This window comes from Dama dama, chromosome 11 (assembly GCF_033118175.1).
Source record: "Dama dama isolate Ldn47 chromosome 11, ASM3311817v1, whole genome shotgun sequence".
Lineage (NCBI taxonomy): Eukaryota > Metazoa > Chordata > Mammalia > Artiodactyla > Cervidae > Dama > Dama dama.
Window position 1 is genome coordinate 70,943,446 of NC_083691.1, and position 27,099 is coordinate 70,970,544.

The 27,099-nt window shown below is 36.3% G+C and overlaps 1 protein-coding gene across 1 annotated transcript in view; it reads left to right on the plus strand.

Moving 5' to 3' along the window:
• NRXN1 (neurexin 1) overlaps positions 1 to 27,099 on the plus strand; it is a 1,175,743-nt gene that overhangs the window by 337,305 nt on the left and 811,339 nt on the right. The gene's annotated exons all lie outside the window — the stretch shown is intronic.

Here is a 27,099-nt window from a genome sequence, read left to right on the forward strand (position 1 = left end):
TACATAAGGTGTGATTTCTGAGATTTCTTTTTCTGTTCTCTATTCTATTAAGAAAGCTAAGTAAATTAAGAGTAGCTAAAAGATCTATCATTCTTTGCATATAACTTGTATTCTAATACGCAGTGTGAGTTGTTTTATCTTGTTTTTTTGGTTATTTTTTTTTCTGATAGGATAACCTCAGATTAGCTGTTGTAAGAATTGCTTTGTCTATGTGTACCATCCAACTGATTATGTTTTTAAAAATGCATTTGCCCCTTGTGCTAGAAAAATTACCCAGTTAACATCATGATAATAGTAATTGATTTTCAGAAAAGGATTTGTAGGTCCTTTTCTCTGTAATTTACTTGCTGTTTCTGACAGCCCTTCACAATGGCTGTAATCAGTGTGGTGATTTTTCCCATGAACTTGGCCCAGAGCTGCCCATCACTACTTTACTTACATGTATATAAGTACTGCGATACCTTTCTCAGTTTGCTGTTGATTGTAATTAGAGTTACTTTTGTTTTTTTTCTTTTTAATTGTTAAGAACTTTCTACTTGTAAACACTATAAACATGAGTCAAAAATATTTTTTTTTCTCTCAGCAAGAAACACTGAATTATGGCATTTATAACTTGGACAGATCTTAAAGATCATCTACTCTTACCAATCAGTACATTAAAAAGAAAGGGTTTTTCAGAGGTTAAATGTCAAGGCCAAGGTCACATGGAGATTACATAAGTGACTAGACCTTTTAATCCTCTCTCCATTGCTCTGTAATTCATTGGTAAAGTAGGTTAGTATTAACAGTGTGTTAAATCTGTGCAGATCCAAATGTGAATAATTAATGCTTATCCCAATAATTAGGGAGAAACCTCCAAGAGGGCAGATACTTTGAAGCTTTTGTTCACTGTTTTACTCCTAGTGTCTCAGTTCAGTTCAGTTCAGTCGCTCAGTCGTGTCTGACTCTTTGCGACCCCATGAATCACAGCACACCAGGCCTCCCTGTCCATCACCAACTCCCGGAGTTTACTCAGACTCGTGTCCATCGAGTCGGTGATGCCATCTAGCCATCTCATCCTCTGTCGTCCCCTTCTCCTCCTGCCCCCAATCCCTCCCAGCATCAGGGTCTTTTCTAATGAGTCAACTCCGCATGAGGTGGCCAAAGTGTTGGAGTTTCAGCTTCAGCATCAGTCCTTCCAATGAACACCCAGGACTGATCTCCTTTAGGATGGACTGGTTGGATCTCCTTGCAGTCCAAGGGACTCTCAAGAGTCTTCTCCAGCACCACAGTTCAAAAGCATTAATTCTTCGGCACTCAGCTTTCTTCACAGTCCAACTCTCACATCCGTACATGACCACTGGAAAAACCATAGCCTTGACCAGATGGACCTTTGTTGGCAAAGTAATGTTTCCTAGTGTCTAGAATAGTGCATATCCTGTGTCAGTATTTTTTTTTTAATAAATAAATGAATAGTTAGTTAAAAACTCATACATGCACAATTTTTGTTTTCTTCCCCTTTATTACTTGGATTTTTAAATAGTGTGTTTTTACTTATTTATCCAGATAATTTATTTTTCTTTTTGTATATTAAATATCATCTCACCTCTACATTAAACAGTCAGCCAACCAAATTTTTATTAACCACAGGAAGTCATAGAATATGTGATTAATATTTTTTCTAATTGAACTAAATGCATTCCTCCATTCATTAATACATGTCAAGCAATTAAATTTCATGATATAAAGAGCTATTACTACAATTATTATAATTATGAACCATGGGTTAAAATGCTCTGGTATTAATTTACTGGTATTAAGAATTTCAAAGAGAAACATTTGCTCAAATGGTAAAATTGTTTCTGAAATCTCCCTGTCACATTCACGTATGTGAGACTTTCCAAGGAATATTTCATCATCTTCTTCTCCTCCTTCAAGAGGATCTATCCACCTTACATGTGCCCTGCTGCTAACACTCTTTCCCCACCCCCACCCCCCAGATCAAATACTAAAACCCAGGAGATAGTTTGCTTAAAATATCAATTCTTGGTAGCTTAATTTAGAGAGTGTCACCATAGAAAATCTTTTGATTAACCACGACTATAACCTTTAGTATAACAAAAGTAATGAGGATCATCAAAATGAATTTTATATTTGAGTAAGTACCTGAGAAGACATTCTGTTCTATTTAGACACTACAAAAAAAGAAAAAAGAAGAAAGAAAAAAAATGGAAAAATGATATAAGAAATTTCTGTCAGCTCTTTGTTTTGGTGCTGAATTAAAAAGCTGGTGCTATATGAATATGTATAGAATTATGCTGTTTTTCAGTGTACACAGGGGGAAATACCCCATAAAAACAAAAAAACAATGGTTATTACACAGTACTCCCAGTGCAGAGGAGTGATCTTGTTTACCTCTGAGTCTGTTGTTGGTATGCTGGCCTCATTGTGTCAGCAACCTAGGCTACATCACAGGCTGTCCACATTCTACCCAGGTTGTAAGTGATCTGAGCTGGTAATCAGGCTCAGCCACTATAGGACTCTCTCCCCTTCTCCTGACTCCTCAGGTAGCTTTGAAAGTGGAATTTTTTTTTTTTTTTTTGAAAGTGGAATTTTATTATTTTTTTTAAGTTGTTAATTTTATAAGAACTGACCCAGAGGTATTGAAAGGCTTCCTGAGAGATACTGGGTCTTCTCCTAGTTTAGTTGGTTGTTAATAATCCTGACTCCCCAAATAATAGCAGTGATTCAAACTGTTCAGCTCAATGCTTGAGTAATGTAGCCAGGTATCAAAACACTGGACTTTAAAGGGAAACAGACCTGAGCCACTCCAGATCAATATCTCAAGTATGAGAGGTCATTCAAGACCACGAGGGAAGAGTTGGACTAAGGCAAGATGCCACATCTGGCATGATTCCAAATACTGACGAGAAATTCAGGGCATCACAGTTAGTCAGAGTGAGGCATCTTGGAGCTCAGGAGGCCCTCTGTAAAAATAAATCCTGATTTTATTAGGAATTGAATTATTTCTCAGTTTGGAGAAATTTCAAATCATTTTTGTTTTTGTTAAGACATTGCAAACACTATTTATTTGATTTTAAATAAAACGCATTGAAAAATATTTCCAATTACAAAAGAAAAATAGATTCATTGCAGAAAACTTAGAAAATATTAAAAACTCAAAAAAGCAGAAGACAGTGATTTAACTTTTCATGACCATTATTAACATTTGCTGAAATGTTCTCTACATATATTTTTCAAATGAAACCATATCATGTACATGTTATAACCTGCTTGTCCAGCTTAATAACAGATATAAAAAATATTCCAAGTTTTCAAGTACTGTGCTACAATGTGATTCTAATGGCTGACTAGTAGACCATAAGTTACCTGACAAATATTCTTTGATTATTTAGGTTGTTTCCAATCAGCCTCTCTTATTATTTCTTCCCTTATGATCTCGCAGTACTCTGCTTATGCTGCTAATGCAAATATATGTATGTGAATGCATTTGTTGCCATCTTTTGCTATGAGTGCCTTTATCTTGGGGATTTGGTCTTTTTAAATCATTGTACCACCATCATCTAGTCCAGAATCAACACAGTAAATGATAGGTATATAATCAAATTACACACGTGAACCTAATAATTAGATATGATATGCACATAGACTTAGTAAGTTTTGACATATAGCAAAGACTGAGCTTCCCTGGAGGCTCAGATGGTAAAGAATCTGCCTGCAATGCGGGAGACCTGGGTTCAATCCCTGGATTGGGAAGATCCCCCAGAGAAAGGAGTGGCAGCCTATTCCAGTATTCTTGCATGGAGAATTCCATGGACAGAGGACCCTGGCAGGCTACAATCCATGGGGTTGCTAAGAGTTGGACATGACTGAATGACTTTTATTCATTCAGTCTTACTATGGAATGCTAGATCCATTCTAGCCACGATAAACCAAGTGAAAGTGAAAGTCGCTCAGTCATGTCTGACTCTTTGTGACCCCATGGACTACAGTCCATGGACTTCTCCAGGCCGGAATACTGGAGTGAGTGGCCTTTCCCGTCTCCAGGGGATCTTCCCAACCCAGGTATTGAACCCAGATCTCCCACATTGCAGGCGGATTCTTTACCAGCTGAGCCACAAGGATGATAAACCAAGGCAGCATATTAAAAAGCAAGAGACATCGATTTACTGACAAAAGTTCGTATAGTCAAAACTATGGTTTTTTTCCAGTAGTCATGTACAGATAAGAGAGTTGGACCATAAAGAAGGCTGAGTACCAAAAATTGATGCTTTTGGATTGTGGTGGTGGTGAAGACTCTGGACAGTCCCTTGGACTGTACAGAGATCAAACCAGTCAATCCTAAAGGAAATCAACCCTGAATGTTCATTGGAAGGACTACTGCTGAAGCTGAAACTCCAGTACTTTGGCCACCTGATGCTAAGAGCCAACTCATTAGAAAAGACCCTGATGCTGGGAAAGACTGAAAGCAAGAGAAGTGAAGGGCAGAGGATAAGATGATTAGATAGTTAGACTCAATGAACATGAATTTGAGCAAACTCCGGGACATAGAGGAGGACAGAGGAGCCTGGCAGTCCATGAGGTGGCAGAATCGGACACAACTTAGTGACTGAACAACAACCACAGATCCATTCAGAGGTAAATCCCTTATAATATGATCACCATCCCTTCAAAGAGCAGTGGAAGGTCTAGAGACCCCTTTCAGACATATAGTTTCAGACATCTGTTTCTTTTCAGAGTCGTTTTTGTGTTTCTTTGTTTCGTATCACCTGGGAGTGTTTCCTGAGAGCTCTAACTACAACAATCATAGTTTAACTCTGTCAAATAAATTCTAGTATATAGCATTACGTTTTTAATTCCAGCTCTGCTACTCACCAGCTCTTTAACTTTCGGTAAGTTGTTTAACCTTCTGCATCACTTTTTCCTATCTGTAAAATCTGAGTTAAAAATATCTATCCCACACATTTAAGAGGAAAAATTAATTTGCTTTTTTAAAAGTAAAATAAAATAATGTATAAAAATAACCTGCCTAATAACTAGAAGATAGTATGACTCTTTAAATGCCTTTTGTTTTTCCTTTCCTTAAATCCTTTTGACATGTAGGACTAATTCCACTTCAGTCAGTGACTTGGTTTCCCGAGGGTTAATGCTACATGTAGTCTTCATCCATTTGGCAGAGGCAAGGGAGAACACATTATATGTAAGAAAAATGAGATAGCCCTTGCTTCTGATTTTCCCTTCTTTTAAAAGCTGTAAACACAGAAGTGGTTGCTTCATGTCAGAGCATCCTGAATGCTATGTATTTATAGTTAATGAAAGGCAAGGCAAGCAACTCTGAAATGCATGCTTCAGGATTTTCTCTTGATACTTTCTAGAGTCTATCGTAAGTTAGAGCTGATTTTATAGTAGGATAGACACATGAAAGAACATTGTAGATTGTCCAAACTTCTGTTCAGGTAGAAGTTGGTGGTTTGCAGCTCCAGGGAAATTAAGGGTTCTTTGGGCATGCTGCTCTGTAGCTGGGCGTTTGAGGTGTTTTCTGGGACAGCAGATACGCAAACTGTCCTCAGAATGCCCTGTCCACTCCAGCTGAGTCATCTAGTGGCTCAACTGGGATCACAGTTTGTCATGCTCACATCTATTTTTATAGAACTAAGCTTTACATATTCTTAGAGATAAATGCCTGTTTATTGGGGTACAAAGATGGACAGGGAGAGTCTTCTGACCCCCAAGGGAGTCGAGGAGAGAACCTCAGTCAATTCCAGGCGAGAAGTGGACTGTCAGTCTGACAGCAGCAGGAAGATGCAGGCTTTGTGCTGCGTCTAGCAGTTTCATGCCGTTCATCCAATTGGCTGGTTTAGGTTTCAGTGGTGGGGTGGAGAAAGGGGCTGCAAGAAGGAAGGAGAGCTAAGTGGTGCCTGGCAGCTTTCCTTGTGTTCTAGTGTTCCTCTGAACAGTAATTACTGTCATGTATTCAAAGACTTGACAGCAGGAACAGAGAATCTCTTTGGTGAAGTACCTAATCTGTATTTGGGTCTGAGTGTCTTTGGGCCTACAGAAGATCCAGAGAAGCTGCAATTAGTGGTTTATGAATGCAAAACAGCACATTGTGGCTAAGCATGGATCTTTTGCCTTCCCGAAAAATCTAAGTTCCATGGAAGAAAAAGGTAGCCCTCTGATGTAGATGGGCATGCAGATACCTGTTTCAGCCACCACTTATATGCCCCCTGCCTCCAAACCAACAATACTGCACAAAAGAAGGAACCCATGTGAGTGGGGAGCCCTGAGGGCTCAGAACTGTTTTGTTTCCTTACAGATGGATAGGAGCAGGCATAGTTCAAATTAACCAAAAGATGTAGCTCATTTTTTTTAATGTATCGGATGTGTAGCTCAGACTGAGGAAAGGAAGTAGGCTGAAAGAGATTATGTTGGGACCAGTTTTACATAAATTCTGCTCTATTTAATTTGTGGGAGTTTCTTGAAATCAAGTTCCCCATTGTAATTTCTTCCAAGGCTCAAGCTGTGGGCTCTGCCCTCCCCCCCCAAAAAAGGGACAATATATGTGTATTTGTGTACTTATATAGAACCTGTATTTTCTGATCCAAACATCAGATCACATGTTCCACATTTTTAGCAAAAGCATGAGCCAAATGTCTAGACATCCTGGGCAGGCCCCTGCAATTTGGCACCCTGACAGGATGAATGATTAATGCTTTTATAATTTGCTCTTTAAATATGTATCTGTATTTATTTATGTGTAAGCATGAGAGTGACTTTGGGCACGGCTAGCTGTGTCACTCAGCCGTGCCCCTTCTATTCTTCCAAGCATTTTATTCGGGATGAGGGGGAGACCTCAGAAAGGCCACTAAATAGGAACAGGATCTTTAAATAAAGAAATAATTTAAATAAACCAAATTGACTTAAGGAAGACTTTCAAGATTAGGGATATAAAGACGTAGAGATTTCAGTTCATGCAGTCTCTATGAAACTTCCATTCTAATAGCCATAATCAAGAGGAACAGAAATGATATTTATTTTAAATAATAAATTTATTTTAAACGGGAAATAATTTATTTCTCTATGCCCTTCTTTATCTGAATATGCTGATTACACTGACCAAGTAGTATTCTTTTCTCCCATATTTAATCCTTTATAATGGTTCATAAACTGAATTTATGCTAAGAAGTTTAAATGAACAGAACATAATCTAAGCAGACACTGTTATGATAGTTGCAAGTTGAAGATAAGTCTTCCAGCTTACACTGGCAAGGTCCAAATCTCCAATTCTTTGAATATCCTTCAATGTATTCACAATGGCAGAAGCTGTAGGATTTTTACATCTGTAACATCTTTGCAGCACATCGTAAAGCAGACGTTAGAAATGGTCTGTTTTCTTTAAAAAACTTAGTAATAAGGAAAAAAGAAGGAAGCATGGAAGGAGGAAGGAAAGGAAGAACATTGAATGTCCATTCTTTTGCTAGGTAATTGTGTTCTCTGTTTTTCATAGTTCCTCACCTCTGAATTGTTTATATTATGCACATAACACATATGTATGCACACATATATACATATTCATATACATACACAGCACTTCACTCTTATAAGTTTGTGCTTAAAATCTCTGCTGAAAAGGCCCTTCTTTCCCTGGTATTTCAATTAATGATGGCCTCTGAAAAAAAAAAAAAAAAGATAAAAAAAATGATGGCCTCTGGCTAGTTGTCCAGCTTTGAACTCACTGTCAAATCCTGAATGAAATCACTATGTGAACTTGAGTGTATTACTTAAAGTTTTTGACCCTAGTTCCTTTTTGTGTAGCATAAATGGATTACAGATAAATAACTATATTTTGTTGGATTAAATACAAGATAAAATATATATCTGCCTGTTTTTTGAGAGTAGGATGACTTCACGTTTCTTTAATCTTCAAACAGGCCCTTTCTGTACCTCTTCCCATATGCCAGCCATGATATTGTGTGTGTCTATGTTAGCCCACAGCCAGCTTTATTGATGGTAATGTGGCTAAATTCATTTTTGAGCCTCCAAACTCACATACATATGCAAAATATTTACATAACAACATACACTTTATCGGGTTTCAGAAAAGTTTAAAAATAATAATATTATTGTTTTCTTATTTAATTACTTTTATTATTATTTTAGTAATATTAATATAATAATATTATAAAGTTTATTTTTAAACTTTTCTGAATGAAGGTAAGCTTTCAACAAGGGTCTTTTATTTTCCTTTGACTCACATATAAAGATCTGCTGCTTGATGAGCACTTGGTATATGACAGACTAGGTACCACTGTTTATATGTATTTCTATGATATAACTCCTGTAAAAGTTCTAAGAAGAGGAACCTGTTTTATCAAAAGTCATATCTTAAAAACCCATGCATTTAACCACTATGCTATACTGCCTTTCAAAGCACAGAAAGAAGAAAAACATCAGGGAATAGCCAAAGATGTGGAGACTGGGGACCAGGAATACTAACCTATCTTCTGCCTGGCTAAGAAAAATGAAGAGGACAATGTATGTGTAGACTATAATTCTATGTGAAACTCTTCCATCTAATATATAAACCAGAGTTCTTATTTTCAAATACAAAATCTTATCAAATTAATTAAAGTGGGTTAAAGGAATAGGATCAATAGCCTTGTCTGAAGAGATATCATTAAGAAAATATCCTGTTCTTGAGAATCATAATAAAAATTCATACTAGAAGCAAAACTCTTGCCCATATAAATGTGGATGTTGTTTCAGCCAGAAGAGAAATCTGACCTAGAAGTCTGTCTAAATAACTGTTTCAGTGAGGATCAGAGGGGTAGAGGAGGTTATGTGGAATGCAGAGAATACTAACTTATTAGACTTTCCTTTGAGTCCTTAAGAATTTGATATCATATTATTCTTAGGATATTTTTTAAAAATGTAAATGCTGTTTAATCCAACAATGATATTTGAAATATCTTAAAAAAGAGTGACACCTGTTGTGTACCAATTATGAATTAAGTATGTAGCATGCTAGACACTCTAGAAGATGAAAGGAAGTAAAATTAAGGAACTAGCTCCCAAGAAGCTAACAATTTAGTTTGGGTACACAATGCATGTATGTACAAATGAGGAATACCAACGTGAAAGCTCCATTGGGTAATGGACTTTTTTTATTCACTTATCTATGTCCAGAACTAAGAATGATACCTACCTAATACCTAATAGCTATATAATAAATATTTAACCAGAATAGATGAATGAATAAACACATAGAAGGATGGGAGATAAATATCTCTAGTCACTAATATAATGGGGGTTCTATGGTGGCTCAGATGGTAAAGAATCTGCCTGCAATGCAGGAGACCCAGGTTTGATCCCTGGGTCAAGAAGATCCTCTGGAGAAGGGAATGGTTATCCCTCCAGTATTCTTGCCTGGAGAATTCTATGGACAGAGGAACCTGGCAGGCTACAGTCCATAGGGTCGCAAAGAGTCAGACATGACTGAACAACTAACACAGAAATAATATAAGAGAAATCACAAAATAGTACAGGATTAATTGTCAAATTAAGGATAAAGGAAATAAATAGTGAAGGGATGGAAAGGCTGACTATTAAGAGTATTGAAAAAAATGGATGTTTATAAAGGTACCCATCATGATATCTAACATTTACTGATTCCCAACAGTCGTTAGCTACTGAAATCTAGTCTAGTAATTCAGTAAACCATGTCTCTTCTGTACCCAGAGATATATATTTGAGGATTGAGATAGATATGATAATTTAGGTCACCTGGAACACAACACAATTTTTGTTATCAAAGCTAATGAGTTGACATATAGGGGAGCATTTGGTTTTATGAGTAAATTTATTCGGTTTTATTTCATGATTTCTTATTTGAAATCTAGACTGTAATTATCTTTCACCCATGCTCTGTTATTTTGTTTTTCATTATTACTTGGCCCGTTGCTTGAGTCTACTCTTTCTCTTCAGTGATTTGTGTTTTAATTTAGTCATTATTGGATGAATCCCTTCCAAATGTACTATGGATGGCAGCTTCTTAAATGCTTCTCCTTCATGAACAGAAATTGGTTTGGTTTTAATCTGTGGTAACCTTCTAAACACTGAAATGAATTGTTTCAGTCTTACTCTTCTGCCAATACTGTTAAACACACACACACACACACACACATACACACACACACACATATATATCCTAAAATGGCACACTATACAAGTTGCAACTGGAAAATCATCTTAAAATATACTGTTTTTAAAAAGTAATTCCTTGTCACTTGGAATAGATATGTAGGTTTCAATTTTTACACCATTCAGTACATTTTCATTTATTTTATTTGTATCAGTCATTACAAAATGTGAACAACTACTTATAAGACATCTCACTTCATACACTGGGGATGGAAAAGCATGCCATGTTCTTTAAACTCAGTGACCTTTGTCCTAAGGGTAAAGATATGATACATACATGTTATTTGAAAAGGTAACTATATACAGTAAGTGGTAGATGAGTGCCATCAAAAAGAAGTGTTTTAAGAGTTTAGACAATAGAGTTAGAGAAGAGATGAATAAATATAGAATCTCATCAGGTAAGACTTCAGAGAACAAAAGGCAGTTGAGCTGTGCCTTGAAGGATGGAAGCAGGAAGGGTGTTTCATATGGATATAGGAAGAGAGAATGTGGCATGAGAACTAAACATAAGACAGGAATGCACAAGACAGGAGACTGAGTTTCCTGTACTGTGTGGGATGGAAGTTCAATGTGGTGAGTATTAAAAAGAAATCTGGAAGATTGTATAAGTTATTTAAGTTTTCAGAAGATGATGATGTATTTATGAACTCTGTATATAGTAGTGATTTCAAAGCAGTTTCCAAATCACTTTTGTATCCAGTCTCTCATTTGATCACTGAAGCAAACCTGTAAGAAAAATTATTATATATACATATAACAGATACTGATAGTCAAATGGTAGAACTTGATCCAATGGCACACACCTAGAAAGTGTCAAAACACGTATGTGAGTCCAGATATGACCTAAATCCCATGTTCACATCCCCATTCCATTCTATCAGAAGATGAATATGAATCATTATCACATGACCAAAACTGGCATATACATGAGATACCATTTCCAGCATGATATTAAAGAATGAACTTTTTTCTCCTTAGATACAATTTGAATAGATGAAAGTGAGATCATTTTGAATAGAAGAGGTTGTTCAATTAACATTCTCAGCATTATTTTCAATAGAATAATGACTTGTTCATGATTCCATCACCACATATGGATTTTAGCCCAAATTTCTCTGAAGATGTTACAATCCACTCTCTGTATCTTTATAGCATATAATCAAAATCACATTTTCATCTTCTTCCAACTGCTTTCACATTCCTTTCTTATATTGAATTGTTATGACATTGGTATGATGTAAACACATGAGATATTATTCTAATTTAACATATTTATGAAGGCAAACAGAATTAGAACAATCTGCCCATCATCCTACTCATATTGGTGGTGGAGCCAGATATCTTTTTAAAAAATACTTTTTATTTTTATTTTATACTGGAGTATAGCCAATTATAGTTCCCCAGTGTGGAGCCAGATATCTTGACTCAGCCTAACAGTCCATAGTTCCAGGCTGCTCCCAAGATACTCAAGTTTGCATTTGATAGTGCAATTTAACACATACCAGAAGACACAGAAATATCTGCTGAGAATGTGGTGTTTTGGGATTCTTCCTGCAAACTTGCAGCTTCTAACTCTGAGCTCCAGGCTTTTTCCTCATTGTACTTAGTGCTATGAAATGAACTAGTTAACATTCATCTGTTTTTACCTCATGCAACCACATAGTCTGACACTTACCTTTGCTAATGATTGATAGAGGGAGAAAACTGTCTTTTCCAAGGTAAGCTGTGTAGCAGAGAAATGGCCATGACCCTGAGATTGGACATGTACCAACCTAGCTTATAAGTGCTAAAGACAAGGAAGGGTTATCTTTCTGGGTGGGCAATGACTCTGAAAAGAGACAAATTTCCCATAGTATAGTATAGTGATGTCAGAATTATGACTTTCTTCTCTTCTCCCTCTGGCTGAATGTGAAAGATTTAATTTGGTCTCTTACAATTTCCAGGAGGATTAAAGTATAGTCAAGGGACCCATCTGTGGTAATAGAATGGAGTTGGTTAACCTTGACTAAAGTTAATTTAGCTACTGGAAATGGTTAACAGGCAGGGGTGTGGAAGACAGTTGCCAGTTCATGCTTTTCTTTATCACATATCTTGCAATGTTCCTTAATGTCTCAACTAATTTTATTCTAATTTTTAAAGTAAAAGCTGTATACTTTACTGTTAGATGTTAATCATATTGCTTGCTCATTTTTTTGTTCTTTGATATTTATATCACCATTGTCAGTGATGTGATGGCATAGCTCAAATTCACCAACACTTTACTGTAGATTTGGGTGATAATAAAAATATCAAAAACACATCATATTGCATTTCAAATATACTTATCCAAGAGGAACGAGCACCTTACAACATTTGATTTGGACTTAGGAATAAACTCATCTACGTCAGATTAGTCCTCAATGCACCAAACAGCTTTCTATATTTATTTGTGCTGTGTGTGCTTAGTCGCTCAGTCGTGTCCAACTCTTTGCGACCCCATGGACTGTAGCCTTCCAGGCTCCTCTCTCCATGGAGATTCTAAGGCAAGAATACTGGAGTGGGTTTCCATGCCCTCAACCAGTGGATCTTCCCAGCCCAGGGGTTGAACCTAGGTCTCCCATATTGCCGGTGGATTCTTTACGTTCTGAATCACCATGGAAGCCCAAAAATACTGGAGTGAGTAGCCTATCCTTTCTCCAGGGGATCTTCTTGACCCAGGAATTGAACCAGAGTCTCCTGAATTGCAGACAGATTCTTTACCAGCTGAACTACCAGGGAAGCCCCTATATTTATATATGATGTCATATATGTTAGCAAACACTACTGCTGATTAGTGGTAAAATGGTTATGGTTGTGGTGGTATAGGTCATGTCATGTCTGGCTCTTTGGAAACCCGTGGACTGCAGCCCGCCAGGCTCCTCCGTCCATGGGATTCTCCAGGCAAGAGTACTGGAGTGGGTTGCCATTCCTTCTCCATGGGATCTTTCCAACCCAGGTATCAAACCCACATCTCCTGCATTGAAGGGGATGGATTCTTTTCAGTTGGGCCACCAGGGAAGCCCACAGTGGTGGAATCATATCCCTCTATAGTATTTTACTAAGTATATTTAGATTCACACACGCTATGCTTCTGACCAGTTCCTCCTTACATGTATGTAATTGGAAGTTGGAGAGAAATTGCAATATGTATTTGAAAGGAGCAGGATGATTTGCTTTTTTTGTCTCTCAGAACTGACTTTAACTCAGGATCAAGCCAGTCACCCATGCCTGGCTGCTTCATGGTGCAGTTGGAATACCTTGTACGTGGAACCTCTGCCAGCCGAGCACTTGCCAAGTCTATGCTCTGCTGATTCCATAAAATGTTACTGTCAAAAAGCTTCTGGTAAAATTCTGTTGCCATGAGTAAAGGCATTGCATTAGAATAAGATTATTTCCAAATGGACATGGGGTTAAATTAGCCATTGTAACTGTAATACTTTAATATCACTATCAGATATATTGAAGCCACAATTTTAAACTGTGTAATAAAATGAGTACAAGAAATCATTTCATCAAATGAAATGTTTAAATGTGAATAACTGGAGAGCAGTTGTTCTGCAATTACATCTTTTCCCAGAGAAAAATAAAATCAGGGCATTTCAGCCAGACCTTCTATTAATGTTGTCTTTTGCTGGGGAGGCTGGCCCCCTTGGATGGAGCTGCAGTCCTGAGGTTATCTAGGGACACAAAACCACCGAGTTCACAGCGAAGGTGAACAGCTCAAGTGAATTCTGCAGATGAGAGCTGAAGTGTCGAGATGACGATGCCTCTGAATTAAGGAGCAGAGTGAGAACCCTGTTGTGACTTTTGGTATTAAGAGACAAAGATGTCATCTATTCTGTGTGATCTATTAGTACTGTTAGAGGAATCAAATGAGAGAATGTATCTGAAAGCCTTTTGAAAAGCGTGAAAGGCTCTGTAAGGACACAGGAAGCCTGCTTTGACCTGTATTACACCAGGATCTGTGATTAGCTGACATGTTGACCATAGGGTAACTAAGGACCTGAGCTACCATCAGACTTTGATAAAGGAGAGCTTAGGGAATGAATGGCATACTTTGGTTTATTAAATTGATAAGCCTAAAGACTTTTTTTAAAAGATTTAAATTCTTATGGTTGATAGTTTTTTTTTTTTTTAAGCAGCGATTAACTTTATTGCTTTGGCATATAGAGTAAATGTATTAGAAAGGAAAGAAAAGGCTCTGAATCTTACTTTTCTTTTTGGAATCTGATTCTCATAATTTACTGTGTGATCTCAGTTAGGTTAACTAAACTCTCTGAACCTGTAAAATAAAGTTAATAATATTCAATACCTGGCATCTTTGTGTACATCAAATTATTTAACATGTATTACTTAGTCTGTGTCTAATAGTTGGCTAATAATTATGAGCTAATTAACAAGTAATTTATAAGTAATTAATAAGTATTTTAATAAGTGATATATATAAATTTATAGATAATTTTCTATTTTTGCATTTATATTTATATAAATAGATACATAATTAGTAAGTAACTTATTAATAAGTAATTAAACAATTAATTAAAGAGTAAGCATGGAGAAAAATCTAATTCTTTTCCCGTGCTATAATAAATGAAGGTGATTCTCAAAGTGCAGGTTTTAGAATCACCAGGAGGGATAAACATGTGGATTCCTGAGGCCTCTTCCTGATCTTCTAGAGGTGGGTCCTGAGAAGATGCTTTTCAAAATAATTTTATTTATTTATTTTTTACTGTGCTGGGTCTTGGTTGCTGTATGGGCTTTTCTCTTGTTGCAGTGCATGGACTTCTCAAGGCAGTGGCTTCTCATTGTGGAGCACAGGCTCTAGGGTGTGTGGGCTTCAGAGCCGAGGCTCAATAGTTATGGCACATGGGCTCAGCTGCTCCACAGCATGTGAGATCTTCCCAGATCAGGGATCAAACCCATGTCTCCTGCATTGGCAAGTGGATTCTTTACCACTGAGTCACCAGAAGGTGCTTTTCGATAAACATTCCAGCTAATTCTTAAACTTACAAGTGACAAGTACTGATTTAGACAGAACCTTAGAGTAGAGGCTAGTAGTAACTATTTGAGAATATAGGAACTTAAATTTTAAGCTGAAAGTGATGCAGTAACTGCATGGAAGTTTCCATTTTATGTTCATTTTGTTTGCTTTGCTGTCATTTGTTTTTACCCCAAAGTACAAAAGAGTCATTAAAAGTCTTTTCAATTAGAGGGTCTCAGTAGATAAAGGTTATCAAGGTTTTACTGCACTTGCACATTAAATTATGTAAGATACAGTTGCAAAAAGAGAGGAACTTAATAAGGAATAAAGGCACATTAAATTTGGTATATTGAAAAAACTAGTTTAGAATTGATAACTAAACTAACTGGTCAAATAAAAGACTTGCCCTTCCCCTGTCAAAAGGCAGAGAGACAAATTTAAGCTGTATACTTAGAAGCCCTGTCCTGTGTCTTGCTCATCGGCAATGAATTGATCATATGTTGTTTTCCATTTTTTTAAAATTAAAGTATAGTTAACTTACAATGCTGTGTTAGTTTCAGATGTACAGGAAAGTGATTCAGTTATTATATATAGATATCCTTTTTCATATTATTTTCCATTAAAAGTTATTATAAGAGATTGAATATAGTTCCCTGTGCTGTACCTTAGGTTCTCATTGTTTATTTATTTTATATATAGTAGTGATATATTTAATGCCAGATTTCTGATTTATCCCCTCACTATCTCCTTTTGTACTCATGCCTGTTTTCTATGTTTGTGATTTATGTATCATTTTTTTAGGTTGCACACATTAGATCATGTGATATCTTTGAATTGCTTCACTTAATATTATAATCTCTGGGTCCATCCATGTTTCTGAAAATAGCATCATTTCATTATTTTTTATAGTTGAGTAATGGTCTATACATACAGTATATATACCACAATACATATATACAGCATCTTCTTTATCCCCCTGTCAGTGGACATTTAGGTCGCTTCTGTGTTTTGGATGTTATGAATGAACATATGCTTTTAATATATGTAAGCTAAGTGCTGAGTCCATTTATTTTTGACGCTTTTCCAAAGAATAAACCATTCAAATCGAGGAGAGTATTAATGATGTCTAATAGCTTGCTGAAAAGTACGGAAGTCATATAAGATCAGACAAGAATAATGTTTCTAAGGATCTCTCTGTGCAGAGAGGAGGTGTTATATGTTGGAGGGGTAGGGTACCTCACACATGAGGAAGAGGTGTGTACTTATCGTAGTGGGAATTAAAATGTTCTCTGGAGTAGTCTGGAGTTAATGTATTATATGAGCAAGATGTGAGTTCCTAAATTTCTTTTCCAGCTTGCTTAATTATCGAAGCCCTTTAACAGTTATCATGAATGCCTATTACCTGTTCAAGGATTCTTTCTTGGTGTGTGGTCAAGAGTTGAATTACCTTCAGTGATAACACAAGTCTGTAGTTCCTTTGAAAGCTCTCTGTCCACCTACAATGTAAAGTCGCAAGCAGACAACTTTACTGGCCTTTCCCAGTTTTCAGTAGCCTTTCTTTGGATAGGAGAACCTTGTTTAACCATTGCCCATGTTCTGGTAGGTGCTTTGTAGCCAACAGTTCTAATGTCCCTACATCTTCCTTCACCCATTGACCAGTCAGAGTCTAGTCTTAGCCATTTCATCTCAAAATGTATCCTCTGAAATAGGACTGCTGTGAAACTGGACCATAAAATAAAGTGCCTCTATTTTAGGTGAGCTCTTGGTAGTCTTGTGATCTTAGAGGAATTTTCTTATCTGGAAAGCATGGTAACTTACTAGGAGAGTACAAATGATTTAATACAAGCCAAAAGTCTAACAGTTTTGACTGGAACCAAATAATAGTTTATTCCTTAAGCATAAGACAACAATCCTTAGCTGGTGGGCCAAGAAGTCATCAATTGAAAACAAAGGTCCCAGAGGCTAGAAAATAAGATGTTGGGTATTTTCAGATTCCTCTTAGTTTTTCTGACTTACTCTATCATGGATAACTAGGGTGACAGAATCCCTGATTGTGCCTGTTACCCTGCGTAATTTGTTAATGGTGCTTCTTCTCTAAAATGGTTTCTTCTCTAAAGTGGTCCAGTTTGGATGATAAATTATATGGCCACCCTTCTGTTTTGCCCTTTTGTATTACTATATGTGTCTACTTCCTTGCACTTATCATAATGATATTTTCCCCACTAAAATGTAAATTCCATAAGGACAGAGACTTTGTGTGGTTCTGGGTGACAACTCAATGCTTAACAAGCATATAACAGGTGTTCAGTAAATATTTGTTGAGCAAATGCATGTATGTATCACATGCCATCCACCAAGGCCAAGCTTGTTCCTCAGCAAGTGAGCCCATGTGGTTATCTGTAGAAGAAGCTAACGGCATATGGTGGTGCTCTAAGGAGCACTGTGCTGTCCTCAACCCTTCTGAGAAGCTCTATTAAAGACTGGCTCTTGGGAGGCCGTAAGCAGAGGAAAATCCCCCCTTAGAAACCATCAGAGAATCTGATATCCAAATGGGACCCATGTTCCTCCTAGCAAGAGGAGAATCCTGTTGCATGCTGTGAGGAGACTGCCAGGCTTTGAGCTATGCCTGAGGGCTGCTCAGTGGCCTTGACTCCGGCTTTAGTCGCCTTGGTCTGCCCTGGCTTTCTGCTTGTACACTCCCATGAAGAGAAAAAGTGAGGAAAAGGCAAAGAGACTGGAATGAAGAATGGCGAGAAGCAAAATAGATCTCACTGATACCCTACACCATCGACTTGTTTTCTTCTCCTGTGTGACCTCATACTTCCTATTCCACTTTATGAATTATTTTGGGCAGAGTACTATGTTCTCTGGGGAAATGTGAAAGTTAAAGTCACTCAGTCATGTCCAGCTCTTTGCAACCTCATGGAACATACAGTCCATGGATTTCTCTAGGCCAGAATACTGGAGTGGGTAGCCTTTCCCTTCTCCAGGGGATCTTCTCAGCCCAGGGATGGAACCTAGGTCTCCTGCATTGCAGGAGGAAATGAGTTGTGTGTAATTTAGATGCCCTACTCATTATAGAGGGTCCACCTCTTAAGGTCATGAAACTCCTTTTGGAAGTTTACCTTTTCCTAGGTGCTTCACATCCTTTATCCTGGGATGAGGATCTAGCAGGGAAACCACAGCCCTGTTTCCAGTAAGGACCAAATAATCTTATCACAGAGAAAACTAATTGGACAATAAGAGTAGATGCCAAGCTGTGTCATACTAAGCTGATATAACTCCACCAAATGATAACAAAATTCACATTTTAGTTAACATGTGAAATTCTTTCAGTTACAATTGCTATGATTTTTTTTTGGTGGGGGGGAGGATGTATTTAAAATGGCTCATGAACCACCAACTGCTTGTCCATTTCCTAAGTGCCTAAGGAACCTAAATTAGGAATCATTACGTGAAGTGATCTCTGTTTGTTTTTTTTTTTTCTTCCAGTTCTGAAGTTCATTGACTTTCAGATTCATTTATATCAATTCTAACTTCCAGAGTGTTGACCACCCTAGGGACAGCTGCCCTTATGGTAATTTTCTTAGGTTAGTCCTAACATACTAATGAATGTTCTATTTCTATATAAGTCAAAAATTAGTAGGCTGCTTCTTTACAATACCTACAGTCCTTATAAAATACAAAATTTAAGTTAGCAATCTGAATTTTTAGGAGTAAGGTCTTTAGTAATATAGGCAACTCTATCATTGTTAAGATATAATACAAAATAACTGACAACTGAGGTATAAATGCAAGCACTATGATTCAATACAGAAAAATCTCTAAGATTTAACAGAATCTAAAATTCAAAAGGTGAGAGACTTTGTCTCTAGGCAGAAAATGAAGAGGGGAACATTTTTCAGCTGGCTAGGATATTCTTTTCTGTATAAGTATCCAGAGTTCATTGCCACTGGCTTCTTCTGGATCGATCACATTGTTCTAAATGAATGATGCTGTCAGTTTTAAAGAATGTCAGGGAGTTGTGCAGTCAGCTCTAGATATAATGAAAATGCTCTAGCAGCTTCCTTGACTTCATCAGGGCAGCAGGATTGAATTTGAGCTTGAATTTTGAAATGATAAAAAGCTGTTTGACTGCATTTTCAATATGTTTATCAGAAGAAAGCTGAAAGTACAAGATAACTTCTGCAAGAAATTTGAAAATGAAATGGGTATCAGAATCGGCTGAAAGGAATCTGCTGCAGCTGAACATTACTCACGTTTCTACTGCCAAGAACCCGCACTGCACTTTTCTTCCAGAATTATTTTTAACTAGCTTGGAAGGCATCCAGGTTTGAATCTCCCAGAAGCAATTTTGTAAATGTGAGAGGGGCTAACTGACTTCTGATTCCAAAGACAGGTGCACCTGGATGTCTTTTATACAGCTGTGAAAATCCACAGGATGGTCATCACTTATCATTCCACAGTGGAACAGCTTAAGTGTGAAATGCATTTTCCTCCAAAGGTGATGAAAGCCAGCAAGGCAGATCAAAGTTAAGCCAAGCAAATACATACACACCCATTTTCCTTTTCTCCTTCCTCAGAAAATATCCTGACAATAAAGTGAAAGATTTATGACCAGAAACCTGAGAGTCAGCTGCATATATCCAACTGAAATTACAGTTGCTACTTAGTCCTGTCTAAATGAGGTACAAATTCATTTGAAATCCCTTGTGAGATAAACTGGCTACTACCCCCTGAGGGTTGTTCAAATTTTGTGAAGCAAGGTACAGTAGGAGGTTTTATGTTAAACAATGAAGCAAAAAAAAAAAAAAAAAGGTAGAATCTGAAATCTGATGGTTATTGCTTCTTAGTTAAGAAAAAACAAAAATCCAGTTATACTTTTCAGTCTTTTAACACTGGAGTTGTCTTCTGTTATCACATTGAGATTAAAAGTGCCCTAGTCATTGATAGCATTCCCATTTTACAATAACATTCTACAGATTTTGTGTATAATTTACAAATATAGTTAAATATAATCAAATATAAAAAGGTCAAGGTGAATAAAATATTTAATATTGTTTTCAATTTGTCTTTAACTACAGCTCATATAAACTTATTGCCTGTGAAAATTTCTTTAAAATCAATGTTCATCTTGAACAAAGTTTTCTTTTTTTAAAATTTATTTAACAAAGTTTTCAGAGGAATCTTTTACAACTGGAGAATCTCTAATTCTCTAATTGCTCTCAAGATTGTCTTAGCAGTTAGCTAAGATCATTTACTAAGGTAAAAGTCCCCCTGCTATTAACCCAAGTGTTCTGGTAACCTCTTGGGTAAAATATACCAGAATGTGTCCCATGCATCATGTAATTATTGCTTTACAGGTTTTCCCAAACCCAGAAAAGGCAGTGAATAGGTAACTCAGCAGGTGAAGTGAAGTTGCTCAGTCATGCCCGACTCTTTGCAACCCCATGGACTGTAGCCTACCAGGCTCCTCTGTCCATGGAATTTTCCAGGCAAGAGTACTGGAGTGGGTTGCCATTTCCTTCGCTACATCAAAAAGTGTCCTGGGATTGGTAGACTTTAGTTAGTTAGTTAGAAAGAGAGGTCACCCATCTTACTTCAGTAGTGAAAATGCATTTTAAAGGTTGACACAGAAATAAAGAAGATAGTAAATATAATGTTCCTGAAACAACTATATGTCCAGGCTTAAAGTAAAAAACAAGAAACACATGATAGTCAGGTCTATGAAGAACAGATAGACTTCAGCCTCTGGAAGGTGGACTAGATCCAAGGCAGAGTTTGGGGGATCATTGATCTAGTATCTACCACTAACTGACTTAAGGACTCAATTTTTCTCTTTTCTCTCTATGTTATTTTTCTGCTTTCCCTTCTTCTACTAACTGACTCCTTTATCTCTAGTTTGAATTTATATAAGAGATGCCACTGGGTTTAGTTTACTATTATTATTCCTTTATGGGCAGATTGTTTATGGGTGGGCTAGAGGTTAGCCTGTATACAAGGGCATTTTCTGGGTCAAGTGATCCCTGGGTCAGTCAGCTATGGCTAAGGAGTGTCAGCCAGCAGTGTACCCATGTAGATGGAAGGACTAAGAAGGAAATATCAAAGTGAGGTTGAAAGGGTAACTGGTATTTTGTGCCTTGGCTTATCTAATTATTTTTCCCTGAATGACTCAAGAAAAATTTCCAATATGTGGGGAGTTGAAAATAATTCATCTCTATAAGTCAAAAGATTTCATTCTGAATTTATGAAAGTCATGATATACTTTGTGGTTAAGTATAAAGGAAGCATATTACTCTCATATTTATTGCACACTTACTGTGTTACCAAGCACTTTGCTAATTGTTTTCATACATTATCACATTTAATCCTTACCATAAAGCTTTCAAATACTTTTATAGATTTGATATTACTATTGACACTATCCTTGTGCTTCAGTGTAACCTATTACAAGCAATGGGATTTATATTAACTTTTTAAAATAAAACTGACAAAGAGATCAAACTTTAGTCCATTAGAGATATGATTCAATGCTTGATAAAACATTAATCTTTGTCCAGGTTCCTGTTACAATAAATTTATTTGTCAAATATCAATTTAATACCAAAATAGATAGTTATTTTTTGTTATGAATTGCAATAGATTTATACTTGAAATTATTCATTCCTGGGAAGCTTTATGTATTATATAAATATGTATTAAAAAATATATATATATATAAATATATAACTTGTAAAGCTTTATCAAGCTGCATAACTTTAGGCAAGTCATTTTACCTCTTAGAAACTCAATAACTTGGGCTGTAAAAGATTTATGATTCCTGCCCTGTCACAAATTTTGGTGAGAAAAGATTTTATTTTATTTATTTATTTATTTTTAATTATTATTTTATTTTTTTTTTTCCAGTGGGTTTTGTCATACATTGATATGAATCAGCCATGGATTTACATGTATTCCCAATCCCGATCCCCCCTCCCACCTCCCTCTCCACCCGATTCCTCTGGGTCTTCCCAGTGCACCAGGCCGGAGCACTTGTCTCGTGCATCCCACCTGGGCTGGTGATCTGTTTCACCATAGATAGTATACATGCTGTTCTTTTGAAATATCCCACCCTCACATTCTCCCACAAAGTTCAAAAGTCTGTTCTGTATTTCTGTGTCTCTTTTTCTGTTCTGCATATAGGGTTATCGTTATCACCTTTCTAAATTCCATATATATGTGTCAGTATGCTGTAATGTTCTTTATCTTTCTGGCTTACTTCACTCTGTATAATGGGCTCCAGCTTCATCCATCTCATTAGGACTGGTTCAAATGAATTCTTACAGCAATCCCACTTCTGGGCATACACACTGAGGAAACCAGATCTGAAAGAGACACGTGCACCCCAATGTTCATCGCAGCACTGTGTATAATAGCCAGGACATGGAAGCAACCTAGATGCCCATCAGCAGATGAATGGATAAGGAAGCTGCGGTACATATACACCATGGAATATTACTCAGCCATTAAAAAGAGAAAAGATTTTAAAAATTATAATTAGAAAGTGCTAGACTTCCCAGGTGTCTCAGACAGTAAAGAATCTGCCTGCAATGCAGGAGACCCCAGTACAATCCCCAGGTCAGGAAGATCCCCTAGAGAAGGTAATGGCAACCCACTCCAGTATTCTTGCCTAGAGAATTCCATGGACAGACCATGGGGTCACAAAGAGTCAGACAAACTGAGCAACTTTCACTCACTCAGTTAAGTTTTGAAAATATTATAACTCATCATGAATAATAAGGTGAAGGAAGTAAACTGTAGGAAATGAAATTAAGAGCCTTAAAATACCAAGATAAGACAAAAACTATAATTTACACATATAAAAAATATTTTGAAAATTTAAAATGATCAAACCACCTAGGGTATATTATCTGATATGATTTTCTGGCATTGTACTTTGAGATTTTTCTCAAAATGATTGTTTTAATTTTTAATTATTTAGCTTGTTAATTAATGCCTTAAAATCTTTTTAAAAAATATTTTTGCAAGTGCTCTGTAGCATATTGATCTAATAATCTGATCTATGTTCATTTTTCTTCTTTTTTAAAGGTAACACAAACTTCTACTCCCTTAGAAATAAAAATTGTAAAGGAAACTTGCCAAAAGATGAATAATATATAATTTGAGAAAAAAAGACTTGACCCAATTGTGAAGCATGAAGAGAACAATTTGAAAACAGTTCAAAGGGGCTGTATTTGGAGTAGTAGAAATGTTTCATAATCTATTTTGTGTTTATATTAATACAAGAGAGTATTCTATGACATCTTAAGGTAGACGGTAATAGAGCTAATATTGGTCACTAACTCTTCCAGGACTGGATCCAGTTTGCACATTTCTATAATCAGAAAATTTCCCATTTATATATAACTGTAACATAGCCAATTTTGTGAACATTGAATTCTATTAGAACTACCAGAATTTATTTATACAAGTGCCATCGGTATATAAAACTCAAAGTTTGTTTCCATGTATACCTTTTAGCCTGTTTACAGTTTTGCAGTTTATTTTTATCTTATTTTATTCTACAGTAAAGCTTAAAGTCCCAGGTTCTAGGTTTAAATCCTGACTTTATCACCTAGTAGGTATATGACCTTAGGTCAAGTTTCTTATTCAATGTTTTTGCCTTCTTACCTATATACATCTATCCACAGGATAAAAGCAGATTAATCTGCGTTAAATTCTTAGCATGAAGCTTAACACATAGGAAGCCTCGACTATACTTAGCCATTGTGATTACTGTATATCTCTTAACTGAATTTAACTGGCATTTTGAGTAGCCCCATACCCTAATGACCTTCATGTCAGTCGATGAGTTTCCCTACTTAGACAAGGGGCTATTTGAACGACCATTGATCACCAAAACAAACGCGATATGAAACATCCCCAAAGAGATGATAATATATAAAGAAGAATTGCAAAAGATGATATTAAGACATCTTTCTCTTTTTTTTCACACTTGAAATAAAACTTTTAAGGCAAGTTTGCTCCTTTCTTTGAACTGTCATCCTCATAATTAGAACTTAGAGTGCAGAAATCAGTTTGCATTCATGCATGATGTGTGTGCGTGCACACACCCTCAGTCATGGCCAACTCTTTGTGACCCTGAGGCCTGGAACCCACCAGGCTGCTCTGTCCAGGACTCTCCAGGCGAGAAGACTGGAGTGGGTAGCCACCCTTCTCGAGGAGATCTTCCTGACCCAGAGCTTGAACCCAGGTCTCTTGCATGACTGCAGCCATTAAAAAACAAACACGTGTAAATCCAGGGCTGATTCATGTCAGTGTGTGGCAGAAACCACTACAGTGTTGGAAAGTAATTAGCCTCCAACTAATGAAAATAAATGGAAAAAGAAAAAACAACTCAACATTCAAAAATGAAAAAAAATAAAATAAAAAAATAAATGAAAAAAAAAAAAAACCCCAAACAAAAACAATTGCCTGGTTTATTAAACATATTCCAATTTCTTGACAGGCAGATTTTTAGTCTTACTCCCCCATCCCTTGACACCACCCCTTACTACTTGAAATGGTATTTGTTTTTTCTCAGTTGACTGCCCTGAGGTTTAAGACCTTCTTAGAACTGTTTGACCTTGGAAAGATTTAACTTCTATTATGATTTTGCTTTGCAGTAAAATCTGCCTTATTTACAATTAAATGGAATGAGTAATCTTAACAGTAATAGAGTGCTTTACCAAAACATTTGAGACTGTCAAAAGCTGTTATTTTGGGGGTAGGTTTTATTTATTTTTTCCTTCCCATTCCCACTGAAGATTTAGCTGTTATCTTGTTCACACCTCGTTCTTAATGAGGGAAAAAAATAATAAAACAAATGAAACATCTTATAGGACTTTTCAGTCGGCGTTAATAGAGAATTCTGAAAAGATATTTGTTTGGAATTGTTTTTAATGTTAGGGAAATAATTATAACACTGACAGATGCCTAAATATTATTTTTATATGTTGCCATAAAAGTCTGTTCAATTAAAAAAGCTAAATATATTGGCCATAGTTATTTATTTTAGTGAATTCACCTGAAGAGATAGCCACAAAGCAAATAACCATACAATGTAAATACAGGTATGTCTGATTTCTTGGCTGGCACATTAAAAAAATCGAGAATATATAATGGAATACCACTGCTTTAAATTCTTCAGCCTGAGCTATGCAAGTCAAAGTATTATAGGTTCAAGAAAAAACATGCATATATTCACATGCATAGAGAAAAATTTCTCTATCTTCTCTGATTTATATTAAGGAGATGAGCTGTATAGCTTTGTGAAGCTTATAAAGGCGAACTTAGCTATTTGTCATTCTTTCAGATATACCTTGTCTTCTGTGTTTTACTCATGCCGAATACAACTAAGTATTTCTTTACTATAATATCCTTTATGACAAACATCTTTTATAGCATTTTTTCCATAGTATTGTTCATTAAAATGGTCTGTAGGAAGCTCATATATGTTATTAGGAAAGGAGTTCCATATGAAAATATGTTTAGAAAATTCTGGTTTAAAAAAAGCTATACTCACTTCTTAGACTTTTGTACATGATAATAGGCATGGTGAATTTCTAAGACATGTAACATTTCCAGAACTTGCTTGACTACATAATGTTTTTCCCTCTAAATTCTTTTAAGTCTAATTTACCGTGAAACAATCTTTTCAAAAATCAAGTTAAAGAAGTCTGGCATTATAGGTATCATTTTCAGTCATTGGTGCATAGTTAAAGGCATTTTTAACAAATGCTTATTTTATATTGATTATTTATCAAATGTATGAAAAAGCAACTATGATCAAACATTGGAATCCTATGAGAGACTCAATATGAATGATTCATATTGCCACTATTTGAAAACATATTAAGTGTATTGCCAGGTATAACTAAAAGCATGGGAGAAGAGAGAAAAGAGTAGGGAAAAATTGTTACCTACTTTTAAGGGCTTTTCAACCTATGAGAGGCACCTACGCATTGAACAGACATGGATGCTATAATGAGATACAACATTAAATGGATAGATGCATGAGGTGAGTCCTAAGACGCTTTCAGACTACTGCAACTTAGTGATTTGTGTGCACGAAACTGGCATAGAATAATCCATGAGTATAGGAAAGCAAATGCTAAAAGAGATAGCAAGGTATAGTAAAAATAAAATACACTTGGCAGAAATACAGACTCCCCTTTGTTCATATAAATTTAGGCAGATTTAGCCTTCGTGTGCCTCAACGTCCTAACCTGTAAAGTGGTCCTGAGATTTGGTATCCTGTTGTGAGATCAAATTAGGCAAATTATGTATTGAGTTACTGTAGTATGTGATATATCGTAAACATTTCATGACCCTCAGATCTTCTTGGAAAAGATCTTCAAGGACTTTAGGAATTCCATACTGAACTATTCTGAATAACTGTAGATGTTATATTCAAAAGAAAATGTAGGCTAGAATAATCTAAAATATATTCATTTTTGTTTGTATATTCATGAAGCGGTACTGAAAGAATAAAAAAAAAAGTAGGAGTAGTGGTAATAATAATAATATACCACCAAAGTTACCTTTGAAAGAGGTGATGTTTGAGAAGGAAATGGACAAATATGAGACAAATGGGAAAGTTAATTTTCTCTGTATATTTTACTACTTTTTTGATGGAAGGAGCTGAGGAAAATATTGTTGTTCAATTGCTAAGTTGTGTCCAACTCTTTGTGGCCCCATGAACTGCAGCACGCCAGGCTTCCCTGTCTTTCACCATCTCCCTGAGTTTGCTCAAACTCATGTCCACTGGTCGGGAATAAAATGTTTCATCTGAACTCCTCCGTAGCTTATATCCTTGAAATTACTCTACAGTACTGATACTGGGTAAGTTCATGTGAGTC